General features: G+C 45.7%; 1 protein-coding gene across 2 annotated transcripts in view; it reads left to right on the forward strand.

Annotated features, from left to right (window-relative positions):
• The first annotated feature begins 219 nt into the window (after positions 1-219).
• Positions 220-13,326, forward strand: part of ncoa1 (nuclear receptor coactivator 1) — a 48,167-nt gene continuing 35,060 nt past the window's right edge. For both annotated transcript variants that reach the window (XM_076755512.1, XM_076755513.1), the window contains exon 1: positions 220-834. The gene's annotated coding sequence lies outside the window, so the exon portion shown is untranslated. The remainder of the gene's footprint in view (positions 835-13,326) is intronic.

Consider the following 13,326-nt stretch of genomic DNA (forward strand, 5'->3'; position numbering starts at 1 on the left):
ACGCGCTGAAGGCTCCGCTAACCAATCATCAGCGCTCCACGTCCGCCCCGTAGCGCCGTTAAAACACGGTTTCTGTCCATGTCTGTGTCGGTCCAAACGTCTCGTCCCCGGCCTCTGATCGGGACTCGGGTCTCCGTCAGCTCGGATTGAGGCTTGTGCCCGCTGCCCTCCTCGTGAACGCGCCTGACGCTCCGTGCGCACGAGCAGCCCTGTTTGTTTGTGTTGAGAGATTGGAAATGGCGGAGAGCAGAGACCAAAGCGATAACTTAGGTTTGCAAACGCGAGTGCGCCGTCATTGAAACACAGAAATCATCCGCAAGTGATCCTCGGACTTACTAAAGATTTGCAGCTGCCGATGGGATACAGGTCGGACACGGCGAAAAGGGATTTTCGGAACAAGGTTTGGATTTAGCAAGCTGGTTAGCTCGCTAGGCTAACCGTGCTGGCAGCCTGGCGTTAGCTAGCTTCAAGTCGTGTGAGATTTTAACTACGCAGGCTTGTTTGTCAACATAAGCTGGCGTTAAACCGCGAGCCAGCCAGCTAACGTGGAACTTTAGCCCGCTCCCCAAGTTAACCGACTTGGCTTTATGACATGATCGCTGCAGCTGAACGTAAAATTATCAATCCAAAGTATCAGAGGATAAAAAGTAAGACATCTGACTGTTCTTGTCGCGAGCAGTTAAGTTAAGCTGGTTAGCCAAGTTAGCTAACTGGCTTGTTTTACGTGCAATCTGAGCTGCCCTTTGCATGGGAATTAATCATCCAGCGTGACAACTTACAGCAAGACGCCGTTGGCAGGATCGATAATTACACGTTCAACAGACGACAGACCAGGTAAGCCACCCGAGAAACGCATGACAGCATGTCATCCTGACCGTCCGTGAGCTGCCTGGCCGCCGCAGCGGAGCATATGCTGCGGGCCTCCAAACACGCCTGACTCACTGTTGATTTTTCCACATAACGCTGCTGCGACCCACCGACACCATCTTCTCGAGCTGAATACATAACGTGCACAGCTCGCTGGGACATTTTGCTCCTTTGCCACCTGCAAAGAAACGCATGAGGCTGCTCTTATGTAAGACGGTCCGAACGGCCTCCAGGTGTCGCTGCAGCGCATTCGATTTACCTGCAACTTGCGTCCTGAACGCGAATTCTTAAAGGGCATCTTGACCTCTTGGTTCAGTGCAAACAGCCTCTGACCATCTTTAGCTAACCTCAGACACAGACCATGGACGGTGATCTAAAAACACCTGTAGAATTAGATTGGAGAGCGTCCAGGTGGAGGAGCCTGAACCTAATGGACAGAATTCACATTAGTTGTCCTCATTTCCTGTTGTCATTGTGCTCCTGATGCTGGTTCAAGGGTGAATGACTTGATGTAGAATTTTAAATGAAGCCGACAGAAACTGGCATTTGTTTCTGTACATTTGAGTTGAAATGGTGACTCAGCATCAAACAGCAGCTTTAATCGAGGAAATCAATGAATGTGTTGTCTTTAAAAGTCTGTGTGAGGAACTGCTGCCCATTGAGACTGGAAGTTACGCTTTGATTTGCACTGATTTTGAAGACATTGGGTTGCTGAAAGCTGTTTAGAAATCTAAGCAGTTTGAATAACTGCATTTATGCTCAAATTCAGAAACATTTCACACATTGTTAAATGGAGATCTTCCTTCAAATCGCTCTCATCAAGGCCAAATGCTTTATTCGTTGAGTGTTGTCCAAACGTGGAACACGACCGGCTCGATGTTCTACTGAGAACAACATTATTCAGAATTAAAGTCGTCAGTTCTGCTAGAGTTTGGTTATAAAGGCCACTTTGGCATTAGTGTGACTTTGGACGCTGGAGGTTTGGTGGGTAAACCGGCGTTTGAGCAGTTGGTGTCTGCAGGACGTGATAAGTCTCTGGTCAGAAGGTTGAACTGGCCTTTGTTTTCTTAGCCATAAATCTGCCTCATCTCCAGTGCAGGTGGAAGATACTTCAGTATTTTTAATGTCTTTAAGGGTCTTTTAGGTTTTTCTATTGGATGCATTCATACTTGTGGTGCAGGTCAGTGAAAAGCAGCAGCAGCTCAAGACACTTTGAACTTATGTGACATTACATCACGTCAGATTTATTTATGTTGCCCAGAATAACCAATCAAGAGAAAATCTTATGATTAACTTTGCTTTTTCAAATACTTAAACACCACTGCTGTTAAATGAATCAGGTCAGTGGGAATTAGCACGCAGCGCCTTTTAAAACTTGAAGTTAATTCTTTAAATACAAAGTCTGTGTGCCTGTCACAGCTGACTTTGTTTTGCCGGAGTAGCTGGCTGATAGCAGCCCGTCTGTTTGTGTAGTATTGATGCTGCAGACTTTGCCATGTTGTAAGTGAAAGCATTGTAGCTGGGCCTCTCTGGGCTAAGATGTAGTCCAGATAAGAGCCCAGGATATAGAGTTGAACGTAGACCCCGGTTACTCAGTTCAAGGTTTGCTGTGACTGCCGGACGGAGTACAACCCGAGCATACGCAGCAAAACAAGAAGGTGGTAAGAAGAAAGTGAAAATAGTCGTAACTGTTGTTTAACCACGTTTTCAAGCTTCAAAATGAAGTTAATTTTGTCTTGTGGCATTTAAGACAGATCAAACAGCACATGCAGTGTTTCCTCAGGATTGTTTCCAGCAGCGGTGCTCAAGTGCCCGAGTTTTATTTAGAGCATCTGCTGACACGAGAACAGCTTTACACACATATTTGTTCAGTACGTGTACGTTGCTCAGCACAAGTTGTTGACATGAAATTACGCTCCATAGAATAAGATGGTCTCAGACAGCGTCGTCCCGTGGTTGGTCAGGCCTCTCCTCCTCTGCTCTCCTCTGTTTGCATTCGTTCCTGTCTCACCTGTACTACCTGTCGTCCTGTTTCTAACACAAGATATGAAGTAAAGTTCCAGATTAAGCCTCCTGTTAAAATTCAGTCAAATAACTCCTGCTAGACCCCCCCTTTTTATCCAGCTAACCTCAGCTGCATCATGACCGTCATCAGCCTTTATTTCCATAATCAACTCATCTGAACACTGGAGTGTACAGAAGTTTACGGTGATCACATTTAGGAAAAATGTGTGCTCTGTCGGTCTGTCAACGTTGGCCCAAAATGACATTCAGATATTCATTCCAGAATAAATACACACGTTGAAGTACATTTGAGTTCCTGTTCGATGTTTAATGAACACATGTTGAAAATGGTGAAATGATCCAGGCTTACGTCCATGTTACAGCACATACACAGCGACCGTTCAGGACAGACGAGTTCTGCAGAGTTCGATGTTCTGAAGGAGCCGATAACCAGTTTTCTGCCCCGTCTCCCCCAGTACAACCACGACGGCAGGACAAGTCAGGCTTGGAGGAAACTGGTGCAGATTATTGATGGGCCGAATGGGAATTTTGACAGCCAGTTGATATGAAGTCATGGCAAACTCATTTGGGATAATTAAGTTTTAGTGGTTCTTAACATGGATATTCTGTGCATTTAGCCGAATAACCGTCCATTAAGACAAAGAGGGCATCCTTTTGGATGAACAGGAGTTGCCGACCTTTGAACTGTCCCATGTCGTCTCTGCGTCTTCGCTGAACTTCAGTGCAATCGGAAGGTCGCTCTGTTGCTGCCAGCTGCGCTTTCGAACCACCGGTAACCAATAACTGCTAAATGGCGTCCACGTCTGTGCTTGTTTGATTTGTAATTCTCGCTCGTCCCCGACTCCGCTTAAAGTACAGATACAGAGTTTGTTGTGTTTGGGAGTTTTTTGGAAAGCAGCGGCGCTGTTGATCTGTCTTCCCCCAGAATGCAGCTGGAATGTGGAGAAAAGATGAAGATGCTTCACCGGATCTTGTCCAGACGTGGTGACAAGCTCCAGCGCTGTAGTTACCTCCACCTCTCGTTAACAGAGAGTTTGCGCTCGCTGAGGGGGATGTGGAGGCAGATGAAGGAGGAAATTGTTGCTGCTTGATGTTTGTAGAGGAGTCTCTCATTAGACTATAATCCCATGTGTTTAATATTTATTCTGTTGCAAGCAATGGCAATGGCATTTCCTTTATTAACTCTCCACACACGCTGCTCAACCTTCCAGAGGATGAGCCACATTTGAGGCAAATTGTTGGGAGTGGGAGCCCTCCTCCTCCCAGCTCCGCTCTGTCTGTATGGGCAATGGGCAGCCATTTTACACTCAGCACTGCTGCAGCCTGCCTCACACTGTCACAGCATTCTTGTGCTGAAGCTGTCGTACGTGTCCACGCTGTTTGTTTTGAACCCCCGGGACACCTGCAGCCAACCTGTGAAAATGTCACGCTGAAGCTTCGACTTCAGGTCAGAACAGCCAGCAGATGCTGAATACTGATGACTGTCAGCGGTGACGGATGCATCCGTGAGGCTCACCTGCCGCGCTGGCCGGCAGCTTTTCGGGATGATGGCACATGGATGTCTCTGCGTATGCTTTGATGGCAGCACGAAGTTTAATATTTATGTTCCTCTGCTTCAGCACATAAACTTCCTCTGAATCACTTAAAATCAGTCACTCGTTTCTTGAATCGGTCAGCATTGTGTGACGTTTGTCTTCTTCGTCTTTCTGAATAAAATGCTCCCTCGGCGAATGATGTCAGCCTCTTTAAATGATTCATCCCCGTGTGCAGCGAGGTGCTTCATGCCGTCGCCTCGTCTTTGCTCGGTCGTCCTCGTAGAGAGTTGTTCGTCCTCTTCTTCATCATGAAGCCGAGCTGAAGCTGCTGACATCGTCTGTTTTCAACATTGGGACGCAACACGCAAACACGTGGTCATGGTTGGGACGGCGAAGCCTTGTCATGGATCACATGATCAGACTTTTAGTGATGATGGTGCCTGACAAAAATCTGTTGAACTTATTCCCAAATTCTGTGTTTTCTGTTAAATTTTTTATGATGAGGAGCATCTTATCATGTGGTGGATGAATAAAATTTCAACAGTTCATTTCAACTGTTGAACTCCTTATTTGTGTGTGCACGTGATACCAAAACATAGCGGCCAAGTTTTTTTTTCTTTTCCATTCATTCGGCTCAGGAGGTGTGAAAAACCCTCATCATTGTAGAGAAAAGCCTGATTATTACTAAATTCCAAGATTCCTTCTGTGTTTCCTGCACCGTGGAAATCAACTCGGGGCTGTAGGGAAATGGATGCAAAGGAAAAGTCGATGGAGAATTGGCAGTTGAATTATTTATGCTAAGAGGAAGATTATTATCTCTTATGCTTACATTGATCAAACTTTGTCGGTGGAAAGTTTTATCTGAGGACAAGTGAACATAATGAAGTTTGGTTGAGCTGCAGTGAAGCCAAGCAGACTCACAAGTTCCAGTTCCTGAGCATCAGTGCTGTCGGGTTGAACATGTGAAGCATCCACGTTTTGTAGCTTCTCTGCAGCAGCGTCCATGTTTGAAACATCGTAGTCCAACAGAAGCTGATTGGTTGAGCTGATATTGATCTTCAGGTGATTGTTGTTGCCCCACGTGATGAAGCTCCTTCAAAGTCTTCACTACATGAGTCTGGACACACTTGGATGTAGGTGTAACTTGACTGGTTGATAATAAACTGATTATTCAGCCAAATTTCTTTTTCTTTTGTTTTTTTTTTTTTACATTGGAATGAACAAACATTTGATAAGGTTTCGTTCAATAAAGTTATTGAACAGTTGTGACCAAGATATGTTCTTTGTATGATATGACATGTACGACTGTGGCAGAAGGTAGCGACAGGTGAAAGGTGTTATTTCTTTGGCAGGTTAATCCAGAAGCAGTCTGGACCCATCTTAAATTTCATCACCGTACAGCTGGTGGTGTCTTTGTTTACGTAGGACATGAAGGAAAACGATCTTTTCATGCAGGTTTCTTCTAATTAACCTGTGATGTCTCCAGTTCTGGCCTGGGTTCAGCCTGCCGTGCTGGCCCGTGGTTGACGTGGTCCTGGCAGGTCAGTGCGATCACAAATCGGAGCGTGTCGATAAAATAAACCGCGTTCAATCGTCTTTGATAATGTGCAGCGGGACGCGCAGGAGCCCTCGGATTGGCTGGCGGTGCAGCCCGTGCAGCTGATGTTCGCTGCGGGTCGTCCCTCGACTCTGGCGCTGTGAGTCAGAACGTGAGGAAGAAGAGCGGCGCTGCTTCGACTCCTCGCTGCCTTCCTCTGTCGGAGCGATGGCCTACATTCTCACCTAGAAAAAAAAGGCTTGTGCAGCAGACTGTGAGAATCTGTGAGGGTTGGGAGGAAATAGAGGGAAGGAGAAAGGTAAAGAATGAGAGAAACTGATAGGGCAAGCGAGAAAGCAGAGCGGGGAGAGTGGGCTGTTGAGTTAACGGTCGAGCCCAAATGGCCTGATTTCTCTGAGCGTGCCAGCCCACCATCAGAAGAGCTCTACTCTCCTGTTCACATGAGGAAGGTGTCTGTGATGAAAAGGTGTTTGCCCGAAGGATGAGAGTCAGAGCAGAGGAAGAACTTTTCACAGGTACAGGATCCTCTGCTGATAGGCCCAGAGGACTGTCAGTTGTGGGTATTGCACCTTCGATGTGAAGTGAACAGTGTGTAATGAACATATGCTGGTGTAAACAGCCTCTGTGAAGCGCAGCGTAAAGGTGCTTTAAATGAGCGGGGGGGTGACATACTTCCAAAGTTTGCCGAACTGAGACTCGCCAAGATGTTATGTTTAAATTGCACTCAGCACTTTAATGTGTCTGACTTGACATCACGACACCTTTTATTGTGTTTGTGGTATCGCAGTTAGGACTGAAGAAGTGAAGCCGATGAGTGGCCCCGGGGCTCCGATGTTCTCAGTTTAAAGTGAATTCAGTGTGTTCTCAAAGGCTGTGCAAGTGTCAGTATGTCTACTGGAACCGCTGGTCCGTCCCTTCTGTACTTTGCTTTCCATCCAAATGTATTTAAAGTCCAAATTTTAACTGAATTTTGAGATAATCCACATGTGAATGAATGCATGTTTCCATCCAGTACTGTGATGCAATTATTGGTTCATGGAGATAAGCAGGAGGTGGTGCCACTTGTCATGTCATAAAACCATTATACCATCGCAGAAGAAGAAAGGGAAACAAAATGACGTAGATAAAAGAGCGTCAGTCGAACCTCAGATGGTGAAAACGATGGAAATATGGCATTTCTGTTTGTTTCATGCGTTCGTGTGACGACAGTTAGATCAGATCTGTGTGTTTAGGGATTCCCGCTGAACTCGATTCGTCTTTCATCACAATTGGCTCATCTGTCCAACGTGGAAATAATATATATAATTGGAAAATACAACATCTAAGCCCACACATAAACAGCTCAACTGATCACATGACCATAAGTCGCAGCAGGTGACTGGGAAACCTTTGGCATGAGGAGGAGGAGAAAGCAGCATGAACATCACTGGCTTCGTCTCTTAGTGGTGCGGGGAGTTAAATCCCAGCACACGCTCATCACGTCGGCACTGATTTATTTAAAAAGGTCGACACGAATGCAGACGTTTATGTCGATCTCTTTAAAGAAATCACTGCAGTCGTTCTGACAGGAGTTCTGCTCAGACTGTGGTGCAAATATGCTGCTTGGCCTTTGAGAGCTTGACAGCTTCACTTTTGTTTCACACTTTGAACGTTGCCTGCTCTAGACTTCTGGCTCAGGACTGAGGGATTTACGGAAAAGTGTGGAGGAGCTGGGGCTGAGTGGAAGCCACGGTGAGAGCGTGATTAAGAAGACTTAAACGCTGTCGTCCAGGTATGATCAGGAGAAACTTCAGCGCAGGTGAGCGCTGTGTAAGGGCTTTGCCTTGCTCAGGAGTCAGAGCATCCTGGTTTGTTTATTGCACAGCTGAAAGGCTGCAAAGCAGTATATCTGTTGCATTGGTGAAGTCTAGACGGTGGCCATCGACAGAAGGAAGCAGAGCGCTAAGAGGAAAGGAAGCGGTCTTGTGTGAAGTGCGACGCAGAAGTGCGAATGGCTTCTGTTTGTGGTCCAGGTATTCACATGCAGGCTTATGGCCATTTCACAGGCCACAGGTGTTTTCACACCAGCGTTGTGGTTGTTTACCTCTTTTTTTTTGTCGATGCTGTTGCGGTCCATGATGACTTTCCACCCACTCACTGTGTTACAGAAACAGCACTCCAGAACCAGTGATTGTGCTAAGCTATGTCTCTGCTTTCTCCAAAACCTCTTTACATGCAGAAGAAACGGCACAATTCTGGATGTCTTTGTTCAGAAATGCACGTTTGTCGTGCATGCCAGGTGTCTGAAAGGCTCAGGTTTCCTCGCCAGTTTTTGACTGCCTAACCTGAACTGAATCTTGTGCATGCAGAGACGAGTGTCTGAGGGCTGTTTGAGTTTACTGGTTGACCCCTCTGACATCTGTATGCTGTTAAAATCCTGCAAACTCAACACGCCGTGCAGCTGCTTTACAGGAAGAACTTTGCAGTGACGCTTATTGATCGTGACTTTCACTGTGAAGGAGCTGATTTGCTTGGTTGACGTGATTATTTAATGAACGGCATAGATGCCTGAGGTCATGTTGTCGGTTTAGGGGCTGTAGAGAAGCTTTTTAGCCATGCTAGCTGTGCGTCTCCAGGGATGGCAGCGTTGGTCAGCCAGTCGACCACTTTAGTCCAGACTGAAATATCTCAGCAACTATCAGATGGGTTTCCAGGAAATTTTATGCAGACATTTCTGGTTCCTAGAACATGTACCATAATGGCTTTGGTGCTCCGCTGAATTTGCATAATGCTCAAAGCACCGCTGTGACTCAAATTTCTCCTTAGAGCTGCTAAATGGGATTAAAACAGTCATGTGTTCACAAACAACTATCATGTTACATAACTCATATGGCACAATGCACAAATAATAGCAGAGTGATTTCTATCTGTCGGGCTGTGTCTGTGCCTCTAATTAACCACTGGTATATCTTCATTTGCACATCAACATTAGTGTTTTTCAATGGAAATATTTAGAAATATTAGTTTTATGAATCTCCACCTGTTTGTGTGGATTCCTCTGGGATTGATTTACGGTGCTTTTTCGCACAAAATGCACAAATGCAGGGAGCATGTGTGTAAAATGTCACGTGACTCGTGTCTCGTAAAACACAAATTTCACCTGTAACCAGCCATTTGACTTAATGTAAGCAGACTTAAAACTACGTGTCAGCATGTGTTTATAAAAGCCTCTAATTTACACGCCGTCGTGTGAAACACTAAATTAACAAACAGCCAGGCGCTTCCAGTAGATGGCAGTAATACGACATTTATGGCCGACTGCTGTTACACTAAACAAAAGAAGAAGCAGCAGCACTGCTGCTAGTTGGCTGCTTATGAAGGGGTGTCATCAGCGAGGCTAGCAAACCAGCTTCGCTGCAGAGACGACACAGAAGTCACGGTGTAAGTAATGCTAAGCTCACTTCCTCCTCACTCGTACCTGTGTCAGAAGACTTCCTTCAGATGAAAGGTGTTCGTGGTCACAGTCTGCAGGCTCACCGGAAACAAAGTTAGCAAGCTAGTCATTAGCATAGCAACAGCTGACTGAGTTGCTTAGCTAACAACGAACATGAGGAGGATGTGACGACAGAACTTTGTCAAGTCACTTGATGCCGTGTGAGTTACAACCATCCAGCTAGCTGAGCTGAAACCAACACTTTTCAGAGTGTTTATCGGGAAGCTGTTTCCATTGTGTTTGTTGTTGTCGGTCAGGCTTTGTGATCGTGAGCTGGAGTCAGATGTGTCCTTTAGTGAAGCAGCAGAGGAACTAGCTACCTGACATCGATTTGACCCAATCCCAAGGATTCTATAGTTGTTCAGCCGTTGTATCATACAGATTGTCTTTTGTATCATGCTGTACCGTCACTGAATGAGCGATGACATTGATGCATACAGTAGCTTTCACAACAGCAGCCATGGCTTTTTTCTTGAATTGTGTCGTCTTTCAGAGGGCGAGGTAAGGCCGGCAACGACAACTGACACCAGAACAGATGATAAACACTTCCAACAGATGACGAAGGTGAAGGACCAGTCACACACTGAACTCACTCTCACTGATAATGAGCGTTAATAATACCACCAATTCTCTGTTTTGAAGCAGAGGATAACAGGTGAGAGCATCATGATTGGGTATGAAAGGGGCATCCTGGAAAGGCTCAGTCGATCATAGAGGATGGAGCGATGTTCACCACTTTGTGAACACATGAACTCAGAGACACTTCAGGAAACTGCTGTCAGTGAGCTCAGTTTGATTATGGAGTCCAGACTTTTGTGGAATCGGGGTTGTACGTTTTAAGATCAGGCTTGTGTTCGTCCACATGGTCTGTGAAGCATTAAGCCTCTGCTCTGAGCGGAGCAGTGACCATGCTTCATGCAAAGGAAGTGAAGTTGTGACTATTAGCCTTAAAGGGAAATTCCACCGCAAAGCAACATTTACCAGATTGAGGCATTGAAGCTGCAGCATGTGCAGTAGTTTAGGCTTTTATCTCCGGTCTGACGCCATGTGCAGATGTGACCGCGAGTTCGGTAAAGCTCCTTTACTCCCCTTTAACATGAATAACTTCATAAAAATAATCTGATGAAGCTATTGTTGATATGGTGTCCCACAAGTGTTTCCTGTCATTGTAATATATTCAGAAAATCAGAGATAAAGCAGACGTTCGTGTGTTTTTGTCATTTTACCCTCTGGTTTGACATTTACAGTGACATTTATTATTCCATCCAAAAGAAGTTTTCAGTTGATGGAAACACAAAACAGGCTTACAATGACTGACACTCTCCATATAGACATGATTAATTTAGGTATTTTAGGAATTGAACTGTAACCATAACCAAGCAGATATTAAACCAAGTTGAACATTTCTTTTTATGTATTAAAAGTTGTAAAGACGCTGACAGCATCGTTAATAAAGTTTGATCCTCAGATTAAAGTGGGCTCATTTGGAAACAGGCAGGCCGCGGGCCACAGTGTTGAGCTGGATGTGAGAGCCCATTGTTTTGGGGGGGCACCCCGTGGTGGCGTGGTCTTCTCCCCTTTTCAGCAAGTCCTGAGAAAGAGCAGCCCTGAGCGTCTCGATCCTCCAGGGCGGCAGCGGCGACCTGGGAAACGTCAGCTGTGTGAAGCTCGTCACAACAACGAAGCAGGACCTGCTGCGCTTCGCCAGCAGTCACTCGTGTCAAGTCAGATTTATTTGTGTAGCTCAAAATTACATGTCTGAGTGGGCTTCACAGGCCCAGAAAGGTGGAGCACCCCCGGGCTCAACCCTCCGAGAAGACGAGGAAAAAATCCCACAGAAAAATCTTAAGTAGGAAAAAACCCTAAAAATGCTGCTGTCATGCTGATGAATCAGAGGAAGAGTGTGATGATACGTTTGCTGCATGTATACACACTTACAGTATATTCATATCGTGTGTGTGTGTATATATATATATATGTGTGTGTGTGTGTGTGTGTGTGTGTGTGTGTACTCAGGGCCTGACAATCATTTCCTGTAGATTCATGATGACATAAGATATCTTACATGACAGTAATTCCAAGACTGACATGCACAGTAACAGTAATGATGTTTTCTTGACTAATTGAAGGATCTGCCAATATAAACAGATCCTCCAGCATCTTTAGAACCCAAACACCCTTTGAGACGCTGGTGTCAGGGGACGTCAGCTGTTTCCAGACAGAAGCTGGGACAGTGAGACGCAGCTCAACACGTCCATGTTTGAGACACATCAATATGTAGCAAACATTGTTTTGAAGTGTAATCAAATGTGGAAGAAATCGTCACAGTTGCTGTGGATGTTTTTGAGCCAAGTAAACTATTAAACTGGTCTGTCGTGGGGGCAGGTAGCTCACCTGGTAGAGAGTGCCCCCTAAGAACCAAGGTCATGTCCCTAACTCACGATTAGGATTTGGGAGAAGTCGCTCGTTGTAGAGACGTACAGTTTCTCAGGCAGCGCCACAAAGGTTGACTCATGTTTGAGAGCCGCGCCACACAGAAGCAAACTGTCAATTTCTGAATGAATGGATAGTTGGTGTTAATTTGGCTTTAAGAGAAAGCTGATTTTGGCCTGCCGGGGGTTCCCGTTGGTCTGCCAGCCTGCTGCGCTGCAGGGGAAACGAGGCACTGGTGGATTTGCATTTCATAGAAGACTGTTGGCCTTGCGGAGGTCTGCGCTGCCCTTCTCCTTACCCGTGTGTTTCTTATTTGACTTACTGGCCTAAATTTTAGTCATTAGGCTGAAGCAGCTCACCTTCCCCCTGATAATATCTGAAGAAAGGTTCATGCGGCTTCACTTACATCCTCCGTCACACCTCTCCTTGTCCCACACTGAGGTGTGATTTTCATCTCAGGTCGGCCTGCCAGCACCACAACTCTACGGCTGCACTTAACAGAAAATATGTGTAAAGAAAAAAACAGGTTTGGTGAGAAAGCTTTTGATGAGCATAGTCAGCAGCGTCTACATGAAAGAAGTCATATCCCAGTCTGCTCACCAGAAAACACCTCACTATCTGAAATCAGCTGAGGAAAGAGGCTGTATTCACCTGCAGTCGGTGAGTAATTTCTGTTTCCTCGACCACATTCGTGACCCAAATTCAACCATAAAATGTGCCGGATGACATGATGCCATTGAATATTTTAATAATATGAGCTTTTTAAACCAATTGTTTTTCCTTTGTAGGGACAAAAAGGGAAAATTGAAAACCAATTAAGTCTCATCAGATATACTAAACTATCAGTTTGGAGCTCTGATTTAATAGTGAAATGAATAACTTCAGCCAGTATTAGCATATAAACAGGTGTAAAGGGTGTGGAGTGAGGTTGGCAGCATTCAGTCTTGTGCAATAGATCAGCATTAAAGTTCAACACAGACAGTTTAACTAAACGCAGGTCAGTTAAAGCACACATACGTGATCCGTGCAGGACAACGGTGCCGTGTGCTTTGACAGAAGTTCAGCAGTCCTGCCTGGTTAACATCAGTCCGTTCTGGGGGCGGCGTTGTTTGGCGTGCTGCTTTGTTAGCTGGCGACGCCTTGGTGTGTTCTAGATGTTGTCTTTGCGGTGCAGTCAGTGTTCGGATTGTGCAGATTGGAGGAACCTGGTTGTTCTTCTTGTAGAGTTAGCGGCTCTGCGCCAACCAGCTTCATGGCTCCTGTTGCTCTTGAAGTTAGCTGGCAGACTTTGTATGGCAGCTAAACCTGTTTGCGCTCAGTTAGCAGTGTGCACAGTAGCTAACCAGGAATCTTAGATAGAGAGAGAGAGAACAAAGGGGAAGCTGAGGTTTGTGGACTGGATGACGTCCTGGGTCGCAGGCCACTATCCACCAATG

The sequence above is a fragment of the Chaetodon auriga genome, chromosome 18, assembly GCF_051107435.1.
Source record: "Chaetodon auriga isolate fChaAug3 chromosome 18, fChaAug3.hap1, whole genome shotgun sequence".
In the NCBI taxonomy this organism is placed as follows: Eukaryota; Metazoa; Chordata; class Actinopteri; order Chaetodontiformes; family Chaetodontidae; genus Chaetodon; species Chaetodon auriga.